Raw genomic sequence first — 13,580 nt, 5'->3', positions numbered from 1 at the left:
ACAGAAAGCACACCACAAATTCATGGGAAAGCATGACAGAATCATTGCATTTCTCATTAGTACCCCTGCCCACTACCTATTAGGACCACTGCCTGTTTCACATTAGGCACCCCCCTGATTTATTCTAAGCCCTATACCCTATGGGCTGGTGTTTATTGTCATGGTCATTATAAGCCATTATTATTTGTTCCTAGAGTGCAAATGAGCCTTTTTCCTTTTAATTCGTCTCTGGAAGAGCACCCCAAGGGAATGATAATTTGCAGAAAATGGTCACATGATTTTTTTTTGGCTTAATGAGTTTAATATGGGGTGTTGTAAGGGAAAGGCTAAAGGGACTGGAGCCTTACAGTGCAATACTCTTAGATAACAGAATTTCAGGGTCAAAAGATATGTTGAGAGTCTTCTACTCAAGTCACACTAGTCTCAGGAGACTGCTGTAAGAAAAAAGAAAGCTCTAGCAAGGAAAACAGGGTATCAGTCTGTGGGAAAGTCTAGAAACAGGAAAATAGGATGGCATAAATGAATGGAGAAATGCCAAGCTTTTGGGCAGCAATTTCAACATATTGTACTCAGGAAATCCTTATAAAAATGCATTCCTTTGTAAGGCTCTTGTGAGATTTGTTTCTTTGGTATTGCAGTGAAATTGTTAGTGAAGTGAGAGTATTAAAAAACAAGGTGATCCACAGCTTAATAGAAATGCCAAACCTCCTAAAACATCATAGAAAGAGTGCAGGGTTAAGGGTGACATGACAGATGTTTCATGCTGGTAATTTTGTTTGATGATGAAGTAGCTTCTTTTTGTTTTGTGAGTGAGACCTTCATCTGCCAAACTGCTCAGTCTTACAAAATGGCAGTATTCCAATATTTTCCTTCAAAAACTGAAATCACTTTTTTTTTCCATGAGGAAGTCATCTCTTAAAAGCTGGAATTCATATTAAAGTAGCAATCAGTAATGTCTGCACTATTCTTGGTAGTCCTATGATTAAATATTCTGGATACATTGGAATTATGTGTTATTGCCTTTTAAGTTTTATTAGGAAATTCAAGGAGAAGCTGGAACACTTTTTCTCTTTAGCAGTTATGTGTTTGGTCTCCTGTGACTATGACTAACAATATATCCTTAATTTAGAGCATCATTTTCCAGAAAAATGGTTTAGGAAATATATAGCCAGAATATGTGATTCTTTTTTGGCTGTTCTTCCCATTGCAGTGTTTTAGGATTATCACTAATCTTTTCCTGTGACCCAACACTGTGTCACTTCAGGCAATTGAACACAATAAAATATGGACACATTCTTCTTATTGAAAAAGGATCTTGTCCTGCTTTGTTTAACAGCTTTCATATGAAAATCTCTTCATTTCTCCTTGGCTTCATTAGCTTTCAAAATTAATACCCAGTCCCTAAATACAGCAGGGCTAGGTTTCTATTCTGCCAATTACCATGATCTGAATCTTTTCTACGCTCCTTCTCATACATCATTAAAGTATGTTCTCAAATCTACCTTCAAATAACCACTTTATACCTCCTTTTAAAATCTTCTTCTTTATTCCTGTTTGTGGAATAAAAGTTAAGTCTTTATCTACCTTTGCACTGTGGATTTATGCTGATCTTGAAAGGCCCAGATCATGTAAAATTTCTATGGTCTTATCTTTAACTATTCCAGTCATAGGTGATTAATTCTTTTCACTAGATGTATTTTGAACACATACTATCTATTTGAGGCATTAGACTAGGCTCTGATAGAATGTTTCATGGAGGAGATGTCATTCAGGAGATGCTTTCAAGGATGAGTAGAATGTGACAGGCAGATTTTTTTCTGAACAGCTTTTAGGGTGGAAGTAACTGAGCAAAGTCACATCAGTGACAAAGTCTACAACATGATATATTAGAATAGTCAAGAAGCCAAACAAACTAGGGTCCAGGATTTATGAAGGGAATAATGAGTAAAATAGCTGGGATAGTAGGTCTAGGCTAGGTCATGGAGATACACACACACACACACACACGCAGGTATGCATATATATAATTTGAAAAGCAATCTCGGGGCGCCTGGGTGGCGCAGTCGGTTAAGCGTCCGACTTCAGCCAGGTCACGATCTCGCGCTCCGTGAGTTCGAGCCCCGCGTCGGGCTCTGGGCTGATGGCTCAGAGCCTGGAGCCTGTTTCCGATTCTGTGTCTCCCTCTCTCTCTGCCCCTCCCCCGTTCATGCTCTGTCTCTCTCTGTCCCAAAAATAAATAAACGTTGAAAAAAAAAATTTAAAAAAAGAAAAGCAATCTCAAACTTACAAATTTATAAAAAAGTGGCAAGTTTAAGACAAAGAACTCTTATTTTCCTCAACCATTTGAGACTAACTTGTTCATCTAATGTTTCATTAAGCTGTGTACGTTAGTGTGTATTTCATATAAACAAAGATGTGTGTCTCCTACACAACCATCCAATATCCAAATGTGAAACAACCATCCAAATATGAAAATGAATAAAACTATCTCATCCTTATACCTCATTCAGTTTCCTCCAGGGTTTTTTTTTTTTTTTCAGTAATATCCTATAAAGTGCAAGGACCCTGTTTAAAATAATGTGTTTTGGGTTTTTTTTCTGAGTATTTCAAATACCCACATAGTCCCTTTGGGAGTCTGTGTGCAGTGCTCCAGGAAAGGTGTATTTAGTTTAGCCCTGAGCACCTTACTTTGGTCTCAAACCACTCCAGCATTGTGCTCCTAGTGTGTTGCAACATTTTCTCTATAAAATTCATTTCTTTTTCTTGTAGGAATTCTCTCTTAATGACTTTTCTAGGAGACCATGTGGTTTTGACTAGACAACCAAGTGAGGAAAATTCTGAGTGCTATCTGTGCTCCAAAGCAGATGATGAAACCTTTCCATGGAGGCTGTGCAGGTGGGTTCTTGGTCAGCTCCGCTAGTCCTCCAGATGAGTCCACGTGTCTAAATCTTCATGAGGACAACACACAAAATCCTCTGCTCCACATTTAAACCATCTGGACCCAAGGTTTGAAATTTTAAGCCACCTGGCTAATAATTCCTATTGAGCTAGAGTTGTAGAATAAATATACAATCATGATATTTTATGCTAGAGGAAAGACTATAAAAGAATGTTCTTTATTACCTTCGCTTCCCTACCCCAGGGTTGCCACAGGCTTATGCATGATTTAATTTTAGCTTTGATCTGAATTGATCTGTGTTCTACCCACAGGAAGGTGCTCACGTGACAGTATGGAATTTTGATCCTCTTTCCACTCTGGTCTCTATGCTCACAGTGGAGTCTCACCAGGGCCTTTGTCTGCATCTTTTGGTGGGACTTCAGATCATTCAGATTTCTATTTCAATTAAGGAAATGTTTTTATCTTGCTAGTAATAAATGTTTAGGCCAGAAAATGATTTTCTTTTGATTTTCAAAACAACTTCTTGGAAAATGAACATAATGCTCAGCATGGTATAAAATTTCAAGTGTCTTAAAACATTCGAGTACTAATTGTATCAAGCTAAATACATTTCAAAGCTGTGTCTCTATGTTGTGGTTACACTTGGCTATGACATTTCTATTATATTATTTTTCATGATTTTATATATTTCCTTACTTTCATCTGATGCTAGTGGAAAATGTACCTGGAAGCATCCCAGATTTCAGAGCAGAATTTTATTAGAGTCTGTGGCTCTCTCTTCTCAATGCCTCATTAGTGAAGAGGTGGCCTTTTTGAAGTTGGCTGCCAAGCGTCCTGCTGATTTTATTCCCCGCTGGTGTTTGGATCTTGACAAGGGCAGGAAGGAAAAGAAAGGAAAGCTATCCGTGACCCAAAGGCCTATGACTTTTGGGGAAAAAATGGTCCCAATGGGACCGTCATGACTAAACTACAAAATTTGTACGCATGTTGAAATAACACTGGATTCACCTTTCAAAGCAGATAATTACTTTTGAAATACACATGTGAAACATAAGCTTCTACATGTGTTTACAAAATGTATAAAGACCAATACAGAAAAGAGTAAGAATATTACCATTTTATCTGTCTTCTAAGGGGAAGGGGTGCTTAACTGGGGTTTATAAGAAGAAATTTAAGGAGCAGACTTTCCAGTGTAGTTATCCAATCTCTTCTTTCAAAGGGATGACCTTCCATCTTTCCAAACAAGTGTTCCCATTTTTTGACATTTACTAGTAGAATATTTGGTCATAGCAATAGTAAAATATGTTTCTCGTTTCCCTTTGTTAAAAGGAAATGTATCACCTATTGTACTAGTTCTGGATGAAGCTTACAGGTTTACTGGCAATTCCTGATAACAGTGTTAACAACAAATTCCATGGCTACTTAATAGTGAGTTTAAGGTTTGACCTTAAAATGCATACCAAATGTTCCTACTGAAGTATTTTGACTTCTTTATTTTTTTAGTTATACTAAAAAAAGTTAAGTTACACCTTAAACAAAGTAGAACCCACAAACACAGACATTGCTATTATTGGAGTTCCAGTTTGATCACTGAATTCTTTTCCTTCATATCACTAAATGCATCAAAAGTATGAGGTACCTTATATAGCATAAACCATGGGTTCTAATCCATCAAAAGATCACCATGTAGTTTATTTTATTTAAAAAAATTTTTTTTTAATGCTTATTTATTTTTGAGACAGAGAGAGACAGAGCATGAGCAGGGGAGGGTCAGAGAGAGAGGGCGACACAGAATCTGAAACAGGCTCCAGGCTCCGAGCTGTCAGTACAGGGCCCGACGTGGGGCTCGAACTCACGGACTGTGAGATCATGACCTGAGCTGAAGTCGGACGCTCAACCGACTGAGCTACCCAGGCACCCCACACCATGTAGTTTATAAATGGAATCTCTAAGAGGTGAATGAGTAGTTCCTCTATGTATGATTTGATGTACCTATAGTTAAACATTTAAGTATATTAAGTTAAACCTTTTCTAAGTCAGAGTTCCTTTTGCTATCAAGGAAAGACGATAATAACTGTGTGTCTGCTTTGGTGATTTGTACTGATGATCATATGAGAGATGCTTATAAAATTAATTTATAAATTGTGAAGCATTATATGTATGTGCATGATTGTTATTAATATTACTTACCTTTATCGTTTCTTAAAGTCCCCTTTTTTTCTGTAAAAAAGATTGACATTGTACAAAACTAATGATTTGGTATCTGTGAATTAAATTAGCCATAAATTCCCCACAGTCCTTCTGTTCCTGGCTCATCATCCAGCCAGGATGGCCATCTCATGGTAAGAATGAGATATGGTAGGTGCTGATGTAGGGCATACAGTTTTTGGAATAACAGGGCAACTGAGAGGTAGCTCATTCGTGCTTCATCTTTCACATAGCAATTTGAACTGGTCGCTAAGAAAATATGTGGGACATAAAACTTTCTCTTTGAAGAGTCATTTTTATTCTTGGGAAAGCCTATGCACACTACATTATCCCATTTCCCTTTACTTTCTTCATTTTAAAGAAATTCTGTCAAAGGAATTTTAACAAACCTAAATAGATTTTAAAATTTCCTTTTAAACTCTTAAACCTTCTTCATAGCTCTCTTAACAACTACTTTTAAGACTTTTCTAGTTTTAAAGCTATTTAATGAGAAAGCCATGTAAAAAACCCAACTTTGGAAGATATGAACATATATCTTCTGTGTAGGGGGGAAATTTTCCCTTGATCCTCTTAGGGTCTCTGACCTGGATCTGGAAGTTAAACTGACAAAGGTGGGTTTACAGGAGGAAAGCATACACACTGACTTCATGTAAGTTTCATGGAAGCCTCCATAGGGAAGTGCAGACCCAAAGAAACAGTTAAACTTGAGTATTTTTATGCTAGGTTTGATGATAAGTGGACAGTCCCGTAGGAAATATGACAGTCCGGTAGGAAATATGACAGATCAGAATATGAGGTAAGTGTAGTAAATTAGAGGAAACTTAGTAGGGCCTGTTTGTTCAGATTGGCCTTGGTGTTCCTTGGTCTTCCGAGATAAGAATGTTCCTTTCCTCCGGGTATGGGGGGGCCCTCTCACATGAGGGTTTTATGACCTGTTTCTGAGGAGAAGGGCAGAGGGAAGGGCAGAATGACCTTCTTGCTTCTATTATTTTCTTACATTTCTTCAGCTTAAAATGTTCCGTATTCCAAGGTGCCTATTTTGGGGTAGCTTGTGCTAAGCCTCATGACTCTATTAGTAGAAGCAAAGAATTGAAGGCTGAAAATGTACCTCCCAACTGTCTTTAAGAAAGTCAGTCCCATTCCTATCCTATTTTACTTCTCTCTTTGGGGCATTTATCGATTCTCTACTAGAGGTGGGAGGGTATGGGAAGCATGAGGGAAATACACAGCATGCTGTGGGCCTGAAGGGCCTTAGTTTTAGTATATGTAGAAATGGATATTAGCAGTAAGACAGAGGACTATAGAAAGTATGTAATAATGTATTTAACTGAATATAACCAAGTGGGAATTTATATCTTACAGGCAATTAGTGTTACAAAAGCTATCTGTATAGGAATTCATTTTGACCTAAATTGTAAAATAATTAAAACTTATTTTTGCTATCTTTCGAATCTGCTAATATTTGCATATTTGCTTTTCCTGCTCCTTACCTACTCCTAACTTTTACTTAGATCTTCTAATGATCAGAATGAACCATGCTAAAATTCCAACATGGTTGCCAACACTTTGCTCTTGTCTCCTCCTTCTGATGCTCCTCCTTTTTGGTCAAAGGGTTTTTGTTTTTGTTTTTGTTTTTTCCCATTTTATAACTTCAAATTTGGAAAATCGGAAACCGAAACTTTTACACACTTAAGTTAACTCACAGATTTTAATAAAGTGATAGTTCTGGATATTTCCAAAACCATTCAGTGAAATACAAAAATGCTACTGCTGAGATTTTGTTTTCATTAAACCTTTTGGAAAGTTGCTTATATTGTACTGCTGAATAAAATTGTCTCACTGTATAATAAAGACAAGGTAATATGGGCAAAATTGCAAGCTTGTAATTCTAATTTTTAAGCCAGACAAGGAAAAAAATACTTCCTGAATTTGTAATAAATGTATATCATTATACTTCATGTTCTATTTCCTTCCTCTTTTATCCAGGTACCTCCAGAGAATTCTTCAGATTTTTGCGTTTCCTTTTTTTTTTTCTACTGTAAAACAACATGCTCTGTTTTTGAAGAGACTTTTTGAAGGTAATTTTAAACCTGTTGTTTCCAATGGGACAGTGACCGCATTGGTGCTTTCTCTATTCAATTTATCTCCTGTTTACAGGTTTATGGGAAACAAGATTATCACCATTTTCAATCCTCTCTATATTGTAGTTTCCTAGGAGACCAATAGAAATCCATTACTAACTTAGTAATGGTGAATGGAAAGGTTGAACTGAACTAAAAGTTGGGAGAAACCAAGCAGTTTCTAGGTTATTCCTGAATTTATTCACTAGGTAGTAAAATGGCTAAACTCTAAATGTTAATATGTTTGTATACATTTTAATCTCACAATGAAAAACTGCTTTCTGGGATTGTTATGAATTACCCAAAACTCCCTTTTTAATTAATTTACATTTATAATTTTCTGACTGGTAACAATCATAGAGTACTTTTATAGGAGAGTAAAAGAGATAGCCTTCTCTCCTCTGCCTATTTATTATGTACTTATTTATTTGGGAAGAAAAATATCATGAACCCTCTAAGCTAGGATTTATCAGTCTATAAAGACTTTTCCAAAAAAAAAAAAAAAAAACTTTCCTCTAATTTTAGGAAGAGTGTGGTTTGTATCACAGAATTTGAATCTTGTCAGGTACTTTTATGTTTTCTAATTTTGTTACATAGTTGACTGAATTATGTCATAAATGCAGTGATCACAAATTCTGTAAAACTCTTAATGCCTTGACCACAAATTATTTCATGTATAATGTATGCCTTAGGTTTCTACCATATTTAAAATTCTGTGAGTTTTGTGTATATGTGTGTGTGTATGTGTGTCTGTGTCTGTGTGTGTGTTTTTGAAACAATAATTATTAGGTACTATAAAATCTTATTGATTAATATAAGGTAAACCCAACTAGCATAAAAATGACCAAAAAAATCATATTTTAGTCATTTGTTTTAGGAATAAAATAATGGCACTAGTTTCCAAGCTTCATAAGGGCAGGGAGCATATCTGCCTTATTTACATTTGTTCTCAAAGAGATTTTGGTACAGTGCCTGGCATATGGAAAGGGTTGAGAAAATTTTTGCTGAATGAATGGATGGGAAGGATTTGTACTCAAAATGTCATTACTAGATTTCTATATGTTTTATAACTGGAAGGCTTCCCCCATATGTTTACTGAAACAGAGCCAAATACCATGCAAACACACATATCTTCTAGCAGGAAAAAAAAATACTACAAAGTTTTTTTGAATACAAAGAGTTCTGTCTACAATGCTTTATTAAGCATTGTAACCTGGTTAAGATTGTGTTACTGTAGGGTTCAAAATATTAAGGGAATGAATTACTTGCTTTAAAATAATTAATGTCTATGAAATAATTAAATATAATATTTCAATGGCCATCATCGGCTTTTTGCATATTATTTTCTTAGGAAATAATGAGTCTGTGCAGAAAAACATATGTACAGGCCTTAATAGCCTTTGGTTAGAAACATCAGGGCTGATGTTTTAGATTTGTTTTGTCATATGGTTTAATCAGCATTAATCTCTTCCTTTTAAGTTATTATTTTTGAGAAAAGGATTTTAGAAATCAATTAAAATGGTTTTGTGTTTGAACTACAAGGGCAACATTGGGTAAATTTTATGGGAAAAATACCACTAAATTTAGCCAAAGGATCTGGCTTTCCAGGGCACTTTATACTGCCTTGTTAATGAATGACCCATTGAGATTTAATTTATACCAGCTCTGCTATACTTTAATAAGCAGCCACCATGTCTCTAAAGCGTGAAGTTAATGAAATAATGCCTATTTAGAGTTGGTTATTACATGCACAGAGATATTTTTTCTTGTTTAAAGCTAATTAACATGAAAGACAACTTGACTGTTTTAAATGAAATGAGAAGAAAATGAGAATGTTATGTCCCAATGAGGCAGACAATGGAAATTTAGCTATCAAAGAAAAGTAGAACAAATATAAAGCACAAACACTTCAAATTATGCTAACTTTGAGAAAATAAATGTCTTTTCAGGGAATTTTTAAACTAAGTAATGTCAGCTAAGTGATATATTCTTCACCAAAGTTTAGCTTAGTTCTGTATTTATATTATATATGTGACGCTCGATACTATATCATTAGTCTAGAAAACTGGCAAGAAATTCATTAAAAATAAGGAAGCACATATATGGAAATAGTGTTTAGATGTGTAAGAGCACTGGTCAATGTAGCCTTTTATATCTGCGTCTTAGAAGAGGGCTTAACACGCCCTTAGAAATGCTGAGATTGAGACACAGTCACAAGACGTTTTATTTTTATGAGTCCTTTATTATGGGGCTCATAGATTCTTCCTACAAAAAGAGTTGAGAGCAAAGCTTTCTCAGCCTCTGAATTGTGGAGCACCTCAGTTTTCACTTGGAGTTAGGAGACTTTAAAAATGTCTCAAGGTCTTCCATAAAAGGAAGCTAAAACTAAAAGTGAAAGTTCCTTTGGGATGTCCTGAGAGGTGTGACCTTTCAGAATGGTGGACAAAAAAAGTCACCTGGGACCAGTGTTCGAATTGGATTCTGGGCCCCACCCCAGTCAGTACGTCTGGCCCAGGAGTCAACATCCCAGGTGACTCTGAGGCAGGTGATCTTCATACTACTCCTTAAGAAACACTGACTTAGGGGCGCCTGCGTGGCTCAGTTGGTTGAGCGTCTGACTTCGGCTCAGGTCATGATCTCACAGTCCATGAGTTTGAGCTCCACATCAGGCTCTGTGCTGACAGCTCAGAGCCTGGAGCCTGCTTCAGATTCTGTGTCTCCCTCTCTCTCTGCCCCTCCCCTGCTCATGCTCTGTCTCTCCCTGTCTCAAAAATAAATAAAATTATTAAAAAAAAAAAAAAACACTGACTTAGAAGCAAGACTAAAGAGGTCAGAGTAACTTGAACGCTATCCAACAATGATCAAGTTTTATACAATTTGTGATGGAAATAAAGCTCTCCTCCAAATTCTTCTGCTCCCTCTCTAAGCAACAGGATAAAAAAAAGGCAGTGATGGCCAAGAAAGGGAAACAGAAGCAGTTAATGAGACTGCAGGACCTCATCTGGAACTAAAGCACATACCAGCTGAAGAGAAAGAATGTCAAACACTATGAATTAACAGAAAAAGTAATCCACTGCAGATGAATTTGGGATCTAATAATAGATATTAGGTGAATAAATCTTTGAAGTTTTTATCCTGTTGTGTAATGGTGTCAGGTTCAGTATTGCTTGGAAGAAATTTACCCTTGAAAGCACTTAAGTGATACTAATCTTTTATTTGTTTGCATTAGGAAAAAGAAGAAAGCTGATATAAGAAGGCTTCCTGAATTGTCACAAAAAAGCGGAACCACTTTAAATTACGTGCATACAACTATCATAATATGTCCTTGGCATTTTCCTTCTAAAGTACACCTAATTCACACAAATTTAAAAAAAATATATCATTGAGAGAGAGAGAGAGAGAGAGAGAGAGAGAGAGAGAGAATGGTGGATGGGAAGGGGCAGAGAGAGAGAAAAAGAGAGAATCCCAAGCAGGCTCCCCATTGTCAGCACACAGTCCCACTCAGGGTTCCATCCCATGAACCATGAGATCATGACCTGAGCCAAAATCAAGAGTTGGACACTTAACTGACCAAGCTATCCAGCCACCCCACAACAATTTTTTAAATTACCTGCACATTATGTGTCAAATACATGCATTGGGATAGTTTCATCCCATATGCTTTTAAATGTTGACTTGTCTTTCAATATAGTTTTTTTTTTTTTTTTTTTTTGGAATAGTTTTAGATTTTCAGAAAAATTGCAAAGATAGCATGGAGAGTCCCATAAACCATTCACCTAGTTTCTCCTATCATTAACATCTTACATAACCAGGGCATATTTGTCAAAACTAAGAAGCCAATGCTGGTGAATTACTATTAATTTGAATTGCGGGATTTCACTGGTTTTTCCACCAATATCTTTTTCTCTAGGACTCAACTCAGATAAAATACCATATAGTACTTTGTCATCATATTTCTTTTAGTCTTCTCTGGTCTTGTGACAGTTTCTCAGTCTTTTCTTGTTTTTCATGACTTTGATGATTTTAAGGTGTATTGGTTAGGTATTTTATAGAATATCCTGAATTTAGGTTTGTCTGATGTCTTTCTCATGACTGAAGTGAGGTCATGAATTTTGGGGAAGAATACCACATGAAGAAATGTTATTCTCATCATATCATATCAGGGCACACATGCTATTAACATGATTTATCACCAATGATTTTAGCACTGATCATCTGGTCAAGGTAATGTTTGTCACGTTTTTCCACGGTAAAGTTATTTTTTCCTTTTCCCTATTCTAGTCTTTGGAAGCAAGTGACTAAGTCCACCCCACATTCAAAGGATAGGGGAATTAAACTCTACTTTCTAGAGAGGAGGGAGGGCATCTATATAAATTATGAGAAATTCTTCTTTAAGGGAGATTTGTCTCTTTTCCTCCATTTGTTTACATCCATATAGCTCATAGATATTTATTTTATACTTTAGATTACAATCCAATACTACATTAATTATTTTCATTATTCAGATTGTTCTAGCTTTGATCATTGTGATCTTTCAGGTTGGCTCCTTTGTTCCTTTAACATTTACCATCCCTCCCCTCCCCCTTTTAGTACTTCCTTACTTCCTGGTGCGGCAAAATGTCACGGGTTCACCTTGTGTTTACCTGCCCTATCCATGCAATCAATTGACTTTGATTTTTAACCTTATAAAAACAATGAGTAAATGTATTTGACTTCCTGTATATAATACCTTGTGCAATATCATGAATGCTTTTGGTGATACTGATGCTACAGGCCAACAACAAAACAGCATTTTACTAGATGCATTACATTGGACAAAATGTATTGGATGCTCATATCTGGCCTGAAGACATTGTTAGGAAAGTGATAAAAGAGACACTTTAGGTTGGATTGCACACTTTCCTTTTCACTTCCTGCCATTATGTAGAAATAGTTTGGAGAGAACACTGTGGGGAAGGGCAGTGGTTTCACTACTTACCACACACAAAATCAGGCATGACCTTAGTGTTTGTTTTATTCAGCAAACTAAGTTTCCATGGTAAACAACACTGGCCCCAGACTCCAAACAGCTGGGAACTATCTTCAGCAAATAAGTAAATAAATAAATAAATAAATAAATAAAGTGTAATTTATTGCTTTTTTCTTTCTCTTCCCCTCATCTCCCATTAGTATTAAAAGCTCTGATACTTCCATTATTTCAGCCAACAAATAAGTGGAATCATCCTCTTACACCCATCTTCTTGATGTCCTTATCTTTCTCACCATTGTCTATCCAAAACAAGTACAGACTAGTTTTAGCTTCTTTCTACCTTCTGGTACAGCTGGAAATTAAGTCAGTAACTGACTGCCTCCTTTGTCCTTTAACACTGGGAAGATGTACTGCCAAACAGGTAGTGACTGTGCAGTACAGGTTTGAGGGGTCAGCATCTATTTAAAAAGTACCTTCCTGGCCCCAGTCACAGAGCCACTGCTGAGAACTCAGCACCCCCTTTACCCACCCCCCCAGTCCCCTAGCTTCCTGAATCACCATGCCCCCACCAGCCTTCTCTAGCTGTTGCCTTCCACAGGCCCTTTCCACCAAGGAAAAGGAATCATATCATATGTCTGCCATCCAGAACCTCCACTCTTTGGACTCTTTTGCTTATGCAAATAAGGGTGATGATCTGCTTCTGTTGGCACTGAGGATAATATCCATGTAAGAATTCAACAGAGAAATGGCAGGAAGATCCTTATTACTCTCCAAGGAATCGCTGATGATTATGATAAAAAGAAACTGGTGAAGGCGTTTAAGAAATTTGTCTGCAATGGTACTGTAATTGAGCATTCAGAATATGGAGAAGTAATTCCCTTACAGGGTGACCAGTGCAAGAGCATATATCAGTTCCTCATAGAGATTGGACTGGCTAAGGACAATCAGCTGAAGGTTCATAGGTTTTGGGTGCTTTTGGCTCACTGAAGCTTAAAGGAGATTTCTTTGCAATGAATAGAATTTCCCTTCTGTTCCTTGTCACAAGTTTTTTTGTTTTTGTTTTTGTTTTTTCTCCCACAAGTTTAAAAACCTCACAGCTTGTATAATGTAAGTATAATGTAACCATTATATTATATAACCATTAACATATACAACCCAATATAACCATTTGGGGTCTACTTTTAACTTGGACTAGTGTAACTCCTTTGAGCAATAAACTGAAAAGAGCCATGCAAAATAACAAACAAACAAACAAATAGTACCTTCCTATAATGGTTTTATCTGAGGAAAATAAGGAGTTATTGCCTCCAACAGGTATTAGGAAAAACAAGCAAATGAACAAGTGAGATAAAAATACCTCTGTACAACAAAGGAAACCATCAAC

The 13,580-nt window shown here is 36.4% G+C and overlaps 1 pseudogene; it reads left to right on the top strand.

Moving 5' to 3' along the window:
- The first annotated feature begins 12,827 nt into the window (after positions 1-12,827).
- LOC115513033 lies at positions 12,828-13,183 on the top strand (annotated as a pseudogene).
- The last annotated feature ends 397 nt before the right edge of the window (positions 13,184-13,580 follow it).

The sequence above is a fragment of the Lynx canadensis genome, chromosome B1, assembly GCF_007474595.2.
Source record: "Lynx canadensis isolate LIC74 chromosome B1, mLynCan4.pri.v2, whole genome shotgun sequence".
In the NCBI taxonomy this organism is placed as follows: domain Eukaryota; kingdom Metazoa; phylum Chordata; class Mammalia; order Carnivora; family Felidae; genus Lynx; species Lynx canadensis.
Note: the sequence above shows the minus strand (reverse complement) of the source record. Positions and strands in the feature narration are given on the sequence as shown.